Consider the following 16783-nt stretch of genomic DNA (forward strand, 5'->3'; position numbering starts at 1 on the left):
GTACTTTTAAATGAAACCATCAGTTTTACCATATTGTGTACTAGAAAATGGCAAAAAAATTCCAAATGCTGAAAAATTGCAAAAAAAGTGCGATAGCACTATGGTTTTTGAGATATTGTATTCACTGTGTTCACTATATGGTAAAACTGATGTGTGGGTGTGATGCCTCAGGTCAGTGCGAGTTCGTAGACACCAAACATGTATAGGTTTACTTTTATATAAGGGGTTAAAAAAAAATCGGAAGTTTGTCCGAAAAAAGTGGCGCACGTTTTACGCCATATTCCGTGACCCGTAGCGTTCTCATTTTTCGGGATCTTAGGCTCAATGACGGCTTATTTTTTGCGTCTCGAGCTGACGTTTTTAACGGTACCATTTTTGCGCAGATGCTACGTTTTGATCGCCTCTTATTGCATTTTGCGCAAAAGTTGTGGCGACAAAAAAACGTCGTTTTGGCGTTTGGAATTTTTTTGCCGCTACGCCGTTTACTGATCAGATTAATTGATTTTATATTTTGATAGATCGGGCGTTTCTGAACGCGGCGATACCAAATGTGTGTATATTTTTTATTTTTTTAACCCTTTAATTTTCAATGGGGCGAATGGGGGGTGATTTGAACTTTTAGGTTTTTTTGTTTTTTTTTAATTTTTTAAAACTTATTTTTTTACTTTTTTTTTTATTTTACTAGTCCCCCTAGGGGGCTATTGCGATCAGCATTCCGATCGCTCTGCAGTATCTGCTGATCACAGCTGGAAGGCTGTAAACAGCAGATACGCTGTCTTTCTCTTTTGCTGTGCCCCGGGCACAGCGAAAGTGAAACCAAGTCAGGTGTAGTACAGGAGTCATCACATGACCCTGTACTACCATGACAACTATCGGGAGTCACGTGATCGCGTCACGTGACTTCCGGTTTCGGCGGTAAGTAAAACTTTACCGCGATTGCGCTTATAATGGCGCTGTCATGTATTGACAGCGCCATATAAGGGGTTAATCGGCACGAGCAGATAACGATTCTGCTCGTGCCTAGCAGGCACACATCTCAGCTGTGAAAATCAGCTGAGATGTGTGCCGATCGCGGCATGCTGCCGCCGGAGGACCGCGGGCAGTAAGATTATGTCATTTAGGACGTAATTTTACGGCCCGCGGTCGTTAAGGGGTTAATAAAGGTTAAAATTTTATGATGCTTTATTGAAGACTAGCAATAAATAGTCTAAGTTGGGGAAGTGAAGTGAGAAAACTGTAGGCAAAAATTTAATTTATGGGATAAAATAAAAATTGCCATGTGCACTTGTATTCACCCCTTTTGCTATGAAGACCCTAAAAATTTCTGGTGCAAGCAATTGCTTTCATAAGTCACATGCTTAGTGAAAGGAAGTCCACCTGTGTGTAATCTAAGTGTCCCGGGGTCTGTCACACACCTCTTCAGAAAAGCCATAGACGCTGCAACACCATTAAGAAACAAGCGCCACTAACCAAATATCATGAACACCAAGGAGATCCCCAAACAAGTCAGAGACAAAGTTGTTAGGAAGTACAAGTCAGGGTTGGATTCTAAAAAAAATTCCAATCTGATTCCCACTCAAACACATAGCCCGCGGGCCGCATGCGGCCCCTCATGCTGCTTCGTGCGGCCCCCAGGCCAGTGCCCCTGTTAACTATCACGACCGGTGCAGGGGCCGCAGCTTCTGTCTGCGTTTTATGACAGATGATTGTTTTGCCGGCGCTGCGCACTCAGAGTCCAGCGCTCTGTGCACAATTATTCCTCCAATGTAAACTGCCTGACCTCAGTTGCTTACCTCTGATTGGCGGACGGCTACGGCTGCGTTGGAAACGTTGAGCACAGAGAGCCTGACTCTGCGGACGCGGCCGGCAAAACAATCATCTGACATAAATCGCTGACAGGCTGCGGCCCCTGCACCGGCCGCGATAGTCACCGGGGGCATGGGCCTGCAGACAGCAAGAAGCAGAGATGAGGCAGCCGAGGGAACGCGGGACAGGTGAGAAGAATGGTGTGGGTTTTTTTTGTGTGTGTGTTTATGTGAAGGACGGCACATTAACCCCTTAGCGATTTATGACTTACTGGGTACGTATGGCTCCCTGGTACTTAAAGACCCATGACGTACCCAGTATGTCATGGCGAAATCGCGGCCCCGGAGCCCCAATGTCTGCGATCGCTTTGCAAATATACCTTAGATTCGGGGAGGAGGGGACCTCAGGAGGGGTGGTGTCTCCTCCCCAGACCTACAGAGGCTGTGATTGGCTGACGAACGCCCCTCAGCCAATCACAGTCACTGTAATGTTTCAGCCATTAAAAATGGCTGAAACATTGAAATCCAGCCATCATCAGTGCAGCTATAGCACTGACCATTGGATGGATCTGGGTGACCTCTGTGTCACCCACCCCCAGCTCTGATTGGAGAGACCAGCCTTGTGACCGATCTCTCCAATCACTGTGGATCTGGGGCCGTAGACCGCTCCCCTCAGCTTCACTCCAGCGTCTGTAGAAGCTGAGGAGAGCGATCAGTAAGTTATAGCGCCACTGCCCCCTTTCAGCCTCCGCAACATTACTATAGGATGGGGACAAGGTGGGCACATGATTATAGAATAGGGACAAGGTGGGCACATTACTATAGGATAGGGACAAGGTGGGCACATTACTGTAGGATGGAGACAAGGCTGGGGACATTACAAGGATGGGCACAATACTATTGGATGGGGACATTACTATAAGATGGGGACAAGGTGGGCACAATACTATAGGATGGGGACAAGGCTGGGGACATTACTATAGGATAGGGACAAGGTGGGCAAATTACTATAGGATAGGGACGAGATGGGCACATTACTATAGGATAGGGACGAGGTGGGCACAATACTATAGGATAGCGACAAGGTGGGCACATGACTATAGGATGGGGACAAGGCTGGGGACATTACAAGGATGGGCACAATACTATTTATTGGGGACATTACTATAGGATGGGGACAAGGCTGGGAACATTACTATAGGATGGGGACAAGGATGAGCACATTACTACAAGATGGGGACAAGGATGAGCACATTACTGTAGGATAGGGACTAGGATGGGGCATAATACTACAAGGGGACAAGTATGGGCACATTACAACAAAATGGGGAACATTACTAAAAGATGTTGGCCAAAATTTCTATATAGTGCTAATTGTAACACTATTAGTCACAAGAAAGGGATATAATGTAAAAACAAAACCCTGAAAATAAGGTATGATTTTTTTTTTCCATCAACATTTTATATATATATATATAGATATATATATGTGTATTATGTGTATATATATATATGTATATATATATATATATATATATATATATATATATATATATATATATATATATATATATATATATATAATATATATTTAAACAAAGAATGTGCACATTTGTTATAATAGACAAGTGAAAAATGTTCAAAATCAGTGATCCAAAGGTGTGTAAAAAAACAAATATATGGTACCAATAAAACTGTCACTTTGTCCTTTGTCCTGCAAAGAATGCGGCCCCCCAAATTTTTTTTTTCCTCTATGCGGCCCATACACCCAGCCGAGTTTGAGACCCCTGATCTAACTTGAAGGAGCTGGAGCAAAAGGAGCCTCTAGAAAGTACTGATTTCAGGAGGGTGAATAGTTATGCACACTGAAGTTATCAGTTATTTTGTCCTGTTTGTTGTTTACTTCACAATAAAAAGAAAACCAAATGCTCACAGTTGTAAGCATGTTCTTCACAAGAACTGATGCAAACTCCCAAAAAAACCCAGTTTGTGAGATAGCAAAACACGAAAAATACTTTCACAAGGCTTTGTATGTTCAGACATTTTGTGTACATGTAAATGTGCCTATGTGAAGATTTGTGTTTGGCAATTTTACTACAGGATTCTTTGTTATAAGCTTTTTTTTTTCATCTAAATTTATTTTTCCTTTAATTGCTTTAATTTGTGTAAAATATTTTTTGGTGTACACATGTGGTTGCTTAAAATAAAACTCACATTGTGCAGTAGACAGACCCGCATAAATTATTATTTTTTTTTTTTACTAAGGGAAGAATAGAATTGTGGTTCCGTGTCCCAACACAGTATGCAGACAGAGTCATCTGTTCAGACATATGGATTGTTTGGCTACTGGACTGTATTCACTGCATTAATACCCAATGTCCAGGAGTGGACACAACTGTTCAGTAAACTGATGAGTAGAGACCATGTTTGAAAGCTGGTTAATGAAGATGGCATTTTGAGATAGGAGTGATTTTTTTTTTTTTTTTTTTGTGTTTCTTACAAAAGTTTATACCATAAATCCCAAGCAAAGCTTTAAATGTACATTTTAATATTATTGAACACCATACTATATAATTATATATGCAGTATAGTATTCAATGATATATAAATTACCACTCGAAGCTTCTGTTGGGATTTACGGTAAAAAAAATTTGTAAGTACAAAAATATAAAAAAAAAACCACTCTATGTGTGTGTATATATATATATATATATATATATATATATATATATATATATATATATATATACATATACATATATGTACGGGATAGGAGTGGGGTTTTTTTTTATATTTTTGTACTTACAAATTTTTTTTACCGTAAATCCAAACAGAAGCTTCGAGTGGTAATTTATATATTATTGAATACTATACTGCATATATATATATATATATATATATATATATATATATATATATATATATATATATATATATATATATATATAATATTCATATATATGTATAGACACAGAAGGTCCATATACATAAAAGAAAGAAGCAAGGTGGATTATGTGAAAATCAACACCTGGCTTCAAAGCTACTCCAATAGCATATCACAGACAGAGAAACAAGAGTAGAAAAGCTTCAAATATTAAATTTATTAATAAGAGATAATAAATATTAAGATACTAGGTCAGCCAAGACCAGAACAAGTGATAGGGCACAAGAGAGTTGATAATACAGGGTAGGCAATAAAATCGGACAACTGCACTTCAAGAAAAATACAAGTCAGTCATTTACCCCAGGCATGGTCACATGTACCAAGACGGCACTGTAAATACACAGGAACGCTGCTTAAATGTCACTGTAAGCTGCATTGGAAGCACATGTGAACCATGTCAGGAGCAAAACCAAACAGGTCAGCAGTGTATTAACGTATATACATCACAAACCCCATAGTACATGTACAAAGAAAAACCTAAAAAAATCAAGGGGAAACACTGATGAATATAAGAGTTCATAATAGACAAACTGCTGACCTGTGGATTAAAGAGAAGAAAAGTGCCGAAAGAAGTGCAGGTAACTCCGTAGATGACAGGGAGGGTAAACCCCTATGCAAGACTCCGACGTACGTTTCACGTTATGTGATGTCTTCGCTTCATCAGGGAGTGAAGGAAAGGCACAGCAGGGCAGTTTTAAATAGCCCGCGTGCAGCTGTGTCACCTCACTGATCAGTCCTGGCGCGTGCGCGCATAGCGCCGCTCAGACCCAGCAACTCCCACTAGTTGTCACAGCCCAGTGCATGCGCGGGAGCGTGGACGTGTCCCCATGGCTCCCGGGCATGCGCAGAGACCGACCAGAGACAGCTGGAGAGAACAGAGCCGGCGGCGCGACGCGAGCACTCGCGCATCAGTAAGAACACAGAACCAGGAAGTACAGGTCAGATGCTGCAGCGATAGAGCAATAACATACATGTAATACATAAATAAGAGTGTGTATAACAACAGTAAAGTTTAATTCTTGTCCAACAGCATGGCGCTGATTCCAAAGTTCTTGTATGGCTTCAGAATAAAGACAGGTAGAAGAGGTTCACATTTGAGACCAGGAGATGAGGGTAACAGCTGAAATCAAGGCTGTAACAAATACAAATAGGGGAAAAGAAGGATAACAAATTAAAAATCATAAACAGTGCAATGAAATAAACAAAAATTAATTAAAACCCCTATGAGGGGGAACCACTAGGTGATATCAAAGAAAAGAGGCAAAACAAAACGCCTCATTGAGACCAGATGGGGCAACTGTGCTAAGAGTCACCATGCATCTGGTCTCGCGTTGGGCCAGCCTCCTCTTAACATTGCCACCCCGAATACCACCATGGATGACCTCAATACCCCGAACCAATAATGATTTGGGGTCGCATCCATGGTATATTTTAAAATGGCGTGGCAATGTTTTCAGGGTGGCAACATCATCCATCGCTTGGGCCGCAGCAATGTCACGCACGTGCTCTCTAACACGGATGCGGAGTTCACAAGATGTCAAACCAATATAAATTAGTGAACACCCGCAAACCACGTAGTACACAACATTTGATGTACCACAAGAGATATAATCTCTAATTTGAAACTCACGTGTCCCATCAGCGGATGAGAACCCGAAACTACGTGAAACATTGCGGCAGGCCAAGCAGTGTCCACATGGAAAGCAACCAACGCGAAACGACGCAGAGCCAAGAAAGCCAGATGTCGGGGGAACATAATGACTTTGGACAAGCTTATCCCTTAAATTAAACGACCTTCTGATGGTCATGAGTGGATAGTCAGAAAGGGAATCCCTAAGAGTAGGATCAGTCTTAAGGATGGACCAGTGTTGATTAAGGATGGCTCTGATATTATGCCATTCACTATTATAAGTTGTAATAAATCTAACACTGGATCCATCTGAAGAATGTTTTTGTCTTGAAAGAAGGAGCTGGGATCAGGGAGTATTCCTAGCTCTAAAGTACCCCCTCTTAATGCTGCGGTTGCTATAACCCCTCTCCCGGAAATGTGCCATAAGATCCACAGCCTGTTCCTCGAATTTAACATTCGAAGAACATATCCTCTCATCCTCAGGAACTGTCCGGTAGGGACAGCGTGAATAGTACTGCACTTCTTTCGGCACTTTTCTACTCTTTAATCCACAGATCAGCAGTTTGTCTTTTATGAACTCTTATATTCATCAGTGTTTCCCCTTGATTTTTTAGGTTTTTCTTTGTACATGTACTATGGGGTATGTGATGTATATACGTTAATACACTGCTGACCTGTTTGGTTTTGCTCCTGACATGGTTCACATGTGCTTCCAATGCAGCTTACAGTGACATTTAAGCAGCGTTCCTGTGTATTTACAGCGCTGTCTTGGTACATGTGACCAATGCCATGCCTGGGGTAAATGACTGACTTGTATTTTTCTTGAAGTGCAGTTGTCCGATTTTATTGCCTACCCTGTATTATCAACTCTCTTGTGCCCTATCACTTGTTCTGGTCTTGGCTGACCTAGTATATTAATATTTATTATCTATTATTAATAAATTAAATATTTGAAGCTTTTCTACTCTTGTTTCTCTGTTTTTGACATATATATGTATGTATGTATATATATACCGGTATATACATATATACATATATATATATATATATATATATATATATACACACACATATATATATATATATACACACACACACATATATACAGTCAGGGCCAGAAATATTTGGACAGTGACACAAGTTTTGTTATATATATAATATGGGCTGAAAGTGCACACTCCCAGCTGCAATATGAGAGTTTTCACATCCAAATCGGAGAAAGGGTTTAGGAATCATAGCTCTGTAATGCATAGCCTCCCCTTTTTCAAGGGACCAAAAGTAATTGGACAAGGGACTCTAAGGGCTGCAATTAACTCTGAAGGTGTCTCCCTCGTTAACCTGTAATCAATGAAGTAGTTAAAAGGTCTGGGGTTGATTACAGATGTGTGGTTTTGCATTTGGAAGCTGTTGCTGTGACCAGACAACATGCGGTCTAAGGAACTCTCAATTGAGGTGAAGCAGAACATCCTGAGGCTGAAAAAAAAGAAAAAATCCATCAGAGAGATAGCAGACATGCTTGGAGTAGCAAAATCAACAGTCGGGTACATTCTGAGAAAAAAGGAATTGACTGGTGAGCTTGGGAACTCAAAAAGGCCTGGGCGTCCACGGAAGACAACAGTGGTGGATGATCGCCGCATACTTTCTTTGGTGAAGAAGAACCCGTTCACAACATCAACTGAAGTCCAGAACACTCTTAGTGAAGTAGGTGTATCTGTCTCTAAGTCAACAGTAAAGAGAAGACTCCATGAAAGTAAAGAAAAAGGGTTCACATCTAGATGCAAACCATTCATCAATTCCAAAAATAGACAGGCCAGAGTTAAATTTCATGAAAAACACCTCATGAAGCCAGCTCAGTTCTGGAAAAGTATTCTATGGACAGATGAGACAAAGATCAACCTGTACCAGAATGATGGGAAGAAAAAAGTTTGGAGAAGAAAGGGAACGGCACATGATCCAAGGCACACCACATCCTCTGTAAAACATGGTGGAGGCAACGTGATGGCATGGGCATGCATGGCTTTCAATGGCACTGGGTCACTTGTGTTTATTGATGACATAACAGCAGACAAGAGTAGCCGGATGAATTCTGATGTGTACCGGGATATACTTTCAGCCCAGATTCAGCAAAGTTGATCGGACGGCGCTTCATAGTACAGATGGACAATGACCCCAAGCATACAGCCAAAGCTACCCAGGAGTTCATGAGTGCAAAAAAGTGGAACATTCTGCAATGGCCAAGTCAATCACCATATCTTAACCCAATTGAGCATGCATTTCACTTGCTCAAATCCAGACTTAAGACGGAAAGACCCACAAACAAGCAAGACCTGAAGGCTGCGGCTGTAAAGGCCTGGCAAAGCATTAAGAAGGAGGAAACCCAGCTTTTGGTGATGTCCATGGGTTTCAGACTTAAGGCAGTGATTGCCTCCAAAGGATTCGCAACAAAATATTGAAAATAAAAATATTTTGTTTGGGTTTGGTTTATTTGTCCAATTACTTTTGACCTCATAAAATGTGGAGTGTTTGTAAAGAAATGTGTACAATTCCTACAATTTCTATCAGATATTTTTGTTCAAACCTTCAAATTAAACGTTACAATCTGCACTTGAATTCTGTTGTAGAGGTTTCATTTCAAATCCAATGTGGTGGCATGCAGAGCCCAACTCGCGAAAATTGTGTCACTGTCCAAATATTTCTGGACCTAACTGTATATATATATATACACATATATATATACTATATGTATATATATTGTGACGTATCAACCGGCTGTATTACAAAGGGCCGGTATGTTTTGCAGAAGCATGGGTGCTCTGCAATGTGAAGTTGGCTGGGACCTGTGGTTCCACAGGATTGCATTAGATGCAGAGCCATGGAAGGGTGTGTGATGTTGATTACACACCACCTGTGGGTGTGGCTCCAGGGGCTAAAGCAATCCTGTCTCTGAACCTAGGTGGAGTGTGTCTAGGGCAGTCTAGATAGAGACTGGCTCTAGACTTCCAGTGTGTGGGCTGGAAACAAGTGAGAGCAGAGCAGGGAGCTCTGGGTGTATCAGCCTGTGTGGAGGCTGAACACAAGGCTCTGAAATTGAGCCTGAGTTAAGACTGAGGTGAGTGCAGCCAGGCCAGGGCTGTAGGGCCAAATCTCTCCGGGAGGAGAGACAGACAGGGGTCTGCAGAGGGCCCTGGGTGCTGGAAGGAACCTTGGCTAGAGCTGTACGCTGGCAGGAGCCAAAGAGTGGGGAAGTTGCTAAAACTTCCACTGTGAGCTTTATGTTATGTGTTGGACTTTGAGGATAAAGCCAAGTACTGACATCGCTCTGTTGTGTGACCTCGTATGGTTTATTTGAGCTATTAATAAACCCTATGGTCTGTTAAAGAGACTAATTGTTCCGGTGTGCGTTAATCCCGATACCTGACGTGTGGCCCCCATACACTCGGGGCCCACATCGTTACAATATATATAATATATAATATAATATATATCTATATATATATATATATATATATATATATATATATATATATACATACACACACGGGATAGGAGTGATTCTTGAATACTATACTATATACTTATATATTAACAATTTATATATTTTATATATATATTTAATAAATATTGCATATATAACATATGAGGGAATTATTATAATTAATAACATGTTAAAAGCTCTAAAAATATACAAATTGTGAAGATTTTTTTTAAATTATTATACATTGATAATATCCTGGCTATAAACCATTTCAAAATATCTTTTTAAATTCATATTTGTATAGTTTTGATTCTGAAAGCTTTTAAGGTGCCATTTCGAGGTGTTTCTTAAGTGGTGTGTAGAACGCAGAGTCACAGTTACATCAGGACCATTACAGGGCAGGTACTGTATTTACCAAGTTATTGCATTAAATGAAAATAAAAATAGATTAGTCCTGTAACTTCGGGCGGCCGTAGACCAGTGATGGGGAAATGAAGCTCTTAGCCACGAGAAATAACACTTAGAATTAATATTTCATTTCACTGACAAATCATACGTTACAGCTGAAAGCTTCCTAAGAGTTGTTAGTGCCACAATTGACCTACAAGTTTAATAGCTCACTTGGAGAGGCAAGTGCAAGTTCAGCATAGGAGCGTCACCGCTAGGAAGTCCTCAGAGATTAGGATCATCAAAGCAAATGGTGGAGCAGGGTTCCTGGGATGGTGCCTTCTGGAAGGTTGGGAGCTTGTGTGGGTCTTCAGCCAGAATTCAGATGAAAACAGTGGGGAAAGCGAGACTGCCCCGTGTTCTGGCGGATTCTGGTCATCAGCCAATATTACACAACAGCTCTTCTGAATTATGCACTCCAAAGAGAACAATAGTCTTCATCTCCGTGCTGTACAGAAACCTTTTCATCAGTGCTCTTTAGTTGGCCTGTCACATTTCCTAGATATTTATCCATCTTTTTTTTTTCTGTAACACTTTAATGGCTTCTTTTTACACAATATTAACTCTGACCATTTGTGTAACTTCTTTACCCTCCAAAAAGAGGTATATTTGGGAAATGACAACCAAACTGTTATTAATTACACATTATAAAATGTATAGAATTAAAATTTATATTTGCAATGTTATACTTTATAAGTTTTTATTACATTTTGTCCTTGAACTTGGCAAAGTTGATTAGGGATTGTTTTCCCCCGCAATATGTAGACTTAATATACCTTGCCCTTATGAGTATTTTTGAATATTTATTATATATCTGTTTAGTATACATATATTTATTGTATACTTGTTTGCATATGAAGAAATATATTAATTTCGCCACGGATTTAACCATTAGGACAGTTTTCTTGCATTCCTGTATTAGTGCACATGCTCGTCTTTTACTGCATTCATTGTCTGTGTGACCACTGGACAACATGAGTACAGCACTTGGCTATTTCTGGCAGTCCTATAGACAAACATACGCACCTCCGCTCCATTCAAGATGGAGGTTCCAGTGTCCCGATCTTGGGATTACTGAAGGTCCATTGGTCAGAACCTCAGTGATCAATCCCGTATGGATAAAAAAATAACTTGGAATAACCCTTTACCCTTATGTCTATGCCGGCGACTTTTGGCTTATATTCGATAAAAGCGCTCTGACTGCTATAATGATATCATGAAATTAATCCAAACAGAATAATATGTTTTTGTATTTTTCAGTGAATGTAATGTTTCTATTTTAGCTACATTTAATAAGTACTGTAAAAATCAGTACAAAGTTCTGTATATTTTAGCCACAGTTCTTCCTTACTTTCTCTGGCGGGTGCTTTATCTTTGTGCCCATGCACTGCCATTCTCCATTCATTGTCCATGTGCTGCTGGAATAAGGGTATTATTATTTTTTATATTTTTTTTTACAGAGCATCATTGAATCCATGGTGCTGCACATGAGAAGGGGTTACTTACAAAATACATATATAAATTACAGTACACAGACTGGTACGGAGGGGAGAGAGCACTGTCCTTGTGAGCTTACATTCTGTAAGATTATGGGAGGAGACTGTATATTGGGGGCTTTGCGGCAGCTCTGTTGGTGAAGTTGCAGTGGGATCATTGCAGTCTGTAAGCTTTCTTGCAGAAATGGGTATTCAAGTACTGTTTGAAGATTGTTAGTGTAACGGATAATCGGATGTGTTGGGGCACAGAATTCCAGAAGATGGGGGATACTCAGGCTAAGTCTTGGAGATGGTTGAATGAGGAACAGATAAGTGTGAAGGAGAAAAGGAGGTCTTGGGAGGACCTGAGATTACATGTCGCTATATATCGGTAGATTAGTTCATAGCTATACGGAGGAGACAAACTATGGACCGCTTTGTAGGTCACTGTTAGTAGTTTGAAGTGGATATGCTGGGGAATTGGGAGCCAATGAAGAGATTTGTAGAAAGAAGAAGCAGAGGAGTAGCGATAACTGAGGTGTATTAGTCAGGCAGCAGAATTAAGGATGGACTGGAAAGGTGCGATAGTATAATCAGAGGAGGCTACAGAAGAGCATTTTGCAGAGAGACGACGAGAGCATATTCTAGCATTTTCAAACAATGGGAGTTGAGGAAAGGACGGATTCTGGAAATTGTTTCAGTTGGAGGTTGCAGAAGGTGGTGAGCGTTTTTGTGCGGTTTGAAGAACATGACAGAGTTGAGGGTTACTCCGAGGCAGCTGACTTTGGGTACTGGGCATGGTGTTGTTTATTGTAATAGATTGATCAAGTAGGGGAGATAAGTGAAATGGGGGAAAGATGATGAGTTCAGTTTTTTCCACATTGAACTTTAGGAAGTGAGAGGAGAAGAAGGAGGATATGGATTATAGACACTCGGACAGCAGTGAGGTCATGTCTGGGTCAGAGAGATAAATCTGAGTACCATCAGCATATTGATAGGACTGGAAGCCATGGGACTTTGAGTGGTCCCAGGGAAAAAGTATAGCTAGAGAAGAGTAGGGGTCCAGGACCCAGTCTTGAGGGACACTAACAGAAAGAAGCTCGGATGAGAAGGTAGTGTGCGATTTGGAGATACTAAAAATGCAGTTGGAAAGGTATGAGGAGATTCAGGAGAGGGCAAGATCTTTGATACCAAGGGAAGAGAGGGTCTGTAGTAGGAGGAAGTGGTTAACAGTATCGAAGGCATAGGACAGATCTAGAAGGAGTAATATAGAGAATTGAATGTTAGCTTTGGAAGTAAGGCATTATTAATTTTAATCAGGTAAGTTTTGGTGGGATTGTGGGGATGGAAGCCGCATTGTAGGGTGTTGAAGAGTGAGTTAGATGAGAGGTGGAAGGAAAGTTCAGCATGGATATGCTGTTCGAGATTATTAAAAGGAAACGGAAGCTGTGATATGGGGCTTTAACTGGTAGTATAGGTCAAGTTTAGGAATGGTTTCCTTAGGCCGGGGGTTACACGGGGCACTAGTGCGATCCTCGCATGACACTCAGCTCACACTGGCAGTACAGCAGAGCTGAGTGTCATGCGAGTATCCCTGTGACTGAGGTCTGACTGTTGAAGCGGACCTCAGCCGTGGGTGGCAGGCCGGCGTTGCGGAGGGGCAGGCCGGCGCTGCGGAGGGGAGGGAGGGATTTCTCTCCCTCTCTCCTCCATAGCCGGCTATTGCGATCCTCGCTCTGCACTCGCGGTACACTGGTGTATCGCGAGTGCAGTGCGATTTTCTCTCGCCCCATAGACTTGAATGGGTGCGAGAGAAATAGTCTCGCATTACAATTACAGCAGGTGCGATTGTTTTCTTGGTCTGATTAGGGCTGAGAAAATAATCGCTCATGTGCACTGACACATAGGCTAAAATTGGTCCAAGTGGAATGCGATGTTTCATCGCACTCCACTCGCACCGTTTTTCTTGCCATGTGGCTTAGGCCTTAGGCTAAGTGTGATTGTTGTATGTTTCAAAGCAGAAAGTAATTTACCAGAGGTTAGTGATAGGCTGAAAAGCTGTGTTAAGGCTGGAATAAACATGGTTGTGAGGTTTGAGAGCAGGTGAGATGTGATGGGGTCAACTGCACAAGTGGTAAGGTTAGATTTGGAAAGAAGGTGAGTAAGCTCTCAGTGTTTTTGGGGAGGAAGGTTTTAGGGGAAGGGCAATGGGTATATGGAGGGGTTGTGGTGATTTAACAGAAAAGACTTGTATTGTTTGGTCAATCTAAATTTTGAAATGCGCAACAAAGTCTTCTGCAGAGATCAGGGAGGATGGAAGTGGCAGTGGTGGACAGAGAAAGGAGTTATAAATGTTGAATAATTGGGGTAGTGGGATAAAGACGAAAGAAGGGTTTTTTAAGTAATCCTGTTTAGCAGAGGTGAAGGCCTACCGGAATGTGAAAATTGCTTTTTTGAATATGCTGAAGTTGTCTTTCAAGTACCTTTTTTTCCATCTCCTCTTAGCAAAACTAGACACTTGAGGAAGCTTTTAAGTGAGATTATTGTGCCAGGGTTGTCTGAATTTGTCGCACTCTACCATGCATGAGAGGAGCAACCAAATCCATAGCTGATGAGAGCGTGGCGTTGTAGAAACGGGTGGCACTGCCTGTGTCGTGGAATAAAGATATGGAGGACAGCAGTAGAATAGTCTGAGATTTTGTGAATGTTTAGGTATGCAAAGTTTTTGCAGAGATGGGCTAGTTACGCAGTATGGTGGGCAGGTAGGAGGAGAGAGATGAGAAGATCTGTAGATTGTGCTCAGATGGGGGAGAGGTTTGAAGATAAGATAGAGAGCAGAGGCTGATAAAGTCTAATGTATGTCCGTCGTTGTGGATGTCTGAGGAGGACCACTGAGTAAGACCAAAGACTGAAGCAAGGGACAGGAGTTTAAAGGCTGCTGAGTGGCAGGTAGCAGTGGTGATGTTGAAGTCACCTATGATGATGGTGGAAAAGTCAGAAGACAGGAAGTGTAGAAGCCAGATGGAGAATTGATCAATAAAGGCTGTGGCCAGGCCTGGGGGTCAATATATGACGGCCATTTTGAGGTTGGTGGGAGAGTAGATATGGACAAAATGCTCTTCAAAAGAAGGTAGGACAAGGGAGGGTAGAGTTAGAAATGAGTTTAAGCTGCAGTTGTTAGAAAGGAGATCTACTTCACCCTGTCTGTTGCCAGGGTGCGTAGTGTGGGTGAACTGAAGGCAACCAGAACACAGCATGGTAGGGGATGCCATGTTGGAAGGTGTCAACCATGTTTTGGTGACACCCAGGAAGGATAGATTGCAAGAGGCAAAGAGGTTGTGGATGACATGGAGTATATTGCAGACAGAATGGGTGTTCGAGAATGTTACAGACAGATTGAGCGGTGAAGTAGGCATCAAGGGAATGGATTTTATGTTTGAGAGTTTGTGGTAGTTTCTCATAGGTGAGGATCAATAGGTAAGAAAGTTAATGGAAAGGGGGTATCCACAGTTGAAGTCCAGGATTGGGAGATATATCACCAGCAGTGAGGAGGAGCAGTGAGAGGGAGTGGTGATGGGAGAAGGAGAGTGATGGCATGTTTTGTGTTTTAGTGGGAGGGATCTGAGGTTCAGGAGCAGGTGAGCAGATGAGGGAAGGTGAAATAGTTATTTGTATGGAGAAGGTTGGGTTTAGATTAGTGGCGCAAAGACTGTAAGGGCAAATGCGAACATGGGGAAAGAGAAAGTTTAGAAAAATGCCAAGGAAAGTTCAGTTAATAAACAGAGGTAGCTCTTACTTTCTAGTCAGTTCAGGGACATTTCTGGTATATTTCTGCTGTACACTTAAATAGCCCCACTTTTTGAGTTGCACATACCTCACAGCACTCAACTACCTCCAGTCATTCAATAGACAATTAGATACATATACGGGTGCTGTGCAGGTTAGGGCTCAAACTTATTAAAAGGGTCGCAGCAACAGGAGTCCACTTTTTTTTGTTATTTAATTTGTTATTCACTGCATGGTTATCTCACGTGGACTTGCTGACTCTACTGTCCTTTTTCATACCCCGTAAGGCGGGGTTGTGAACCTTTTTTCTGCCAGGGGCCATTTTGAAATTTCTACGAACCTTCTGGTGCCGCAAAAAAATATTGGTTCGAAAATTACCCTAATATATTTGGCCAACAAATTAATTAACTTACCCCTACTGTGGTGGTTGCAGCTGCTTCTCTTTAGTGCGGCTGTGATGTTCGGTGATATTGATAATGCTGCTTCTCACAACTGCTTTTCCAGGTTTGTCTCGGTATGGAGCACAGTCAACAGATTGGTAAATCATATACACTACAGGAGGTGCTGGAGGCATATAGAGTATCTTGCGAAAGTATTTGGCCCCCTTGAATTTTTCAACCTTTTCCCAAATTTCAGGCTTCAAACATAAAGATAAAAAATTGTATGTTATGGTGAAGAATCAACAAGTGGGACACAATTGTAAAGTTGAACGAAATGTATTGCTTATTTTAAACTTTTTTAAAAAATAACTGAAAATTGGGGCGTGCAATATTATTTGTCGCCTTTAAGCTAATACTTTGTAGTGCCACCTTTTTCTGCAATTTCAGCTGCAAGTCGCTTGGGGTATGTGTCTATCAGTTTTGCACATCGAGAGACTGAAATTCTTCCCATTCTTCCTTGGCAAATAGCTGGAGCTGAGTGAGGGTTGATGGAGAGCGTTTGTGAACAGCAGTTTTCAGCTCTTTCCACAGATTATTCTCGATTGGATTCAGGTCTGGACTTTGACTTTGTCATTCTAACAGCTGGCTATATTTATTTGTGAGTAATCAAAATATTCCGTATCAAAAACACCTTAAATAATCAAGAATCTCGAAATACTTTTAAAATAACCATGAAAGGTCACAGAAAAGGGAATTGATACTTTTTTTTTCTCTTAATGAAATGTTAATTTTATTTAAACTTTTAAGAATACATATAAAAACATGTTCAACATCAATATAG

At 41.2% G+C, this 16783-nt stretch overlaps 1 protein-coding gene and 1 long non-coding RNA gene across 7 annotated transcripts in view; one reads left to right on the plus strand and one right to left on the minus strand.

Annotated features, from left to right (window-relative positions):
• ELP4 (elongator acetyltransferase complex subunit 4) overlaps window positions 1-16783 on the plus strand; it is a 687452-nt gene that overhangs the window by 311038 nt on the left and 359631 nt on the right. The window lies entirely within an intron of this gene.
• LOC142255121 (uncharacterized) lies at window positions 4887-10612 on the minus strand. The gene is made up of 2 exons (XR_012727353.1): window positions 10476-10612; window positions 4887-5881 (listed from the first exon to the last, which is right to left on the minus strand). It is a non-coding gene; the product is annotated as an uncharacterized LOC142255121 (long non-coding RNA).

This window comes from Anomaloglossus baeobatrachus, chromosome 10, assembly GCF_048569485.1.
Source record: "Anomaloglossus baeobatrachus isolate aAnoBae1 chromosome 10, aAnoBae1.hap1, whole genome shotgun sequence".
NCBI classification, from domain to species: domain Eukaryota; kingdom Metazoa; phylum Chordata; class Amphibia; order Anura; family Aromobatidae; genus Anomaloglossus; species Anomaloglossus baeobatrachus.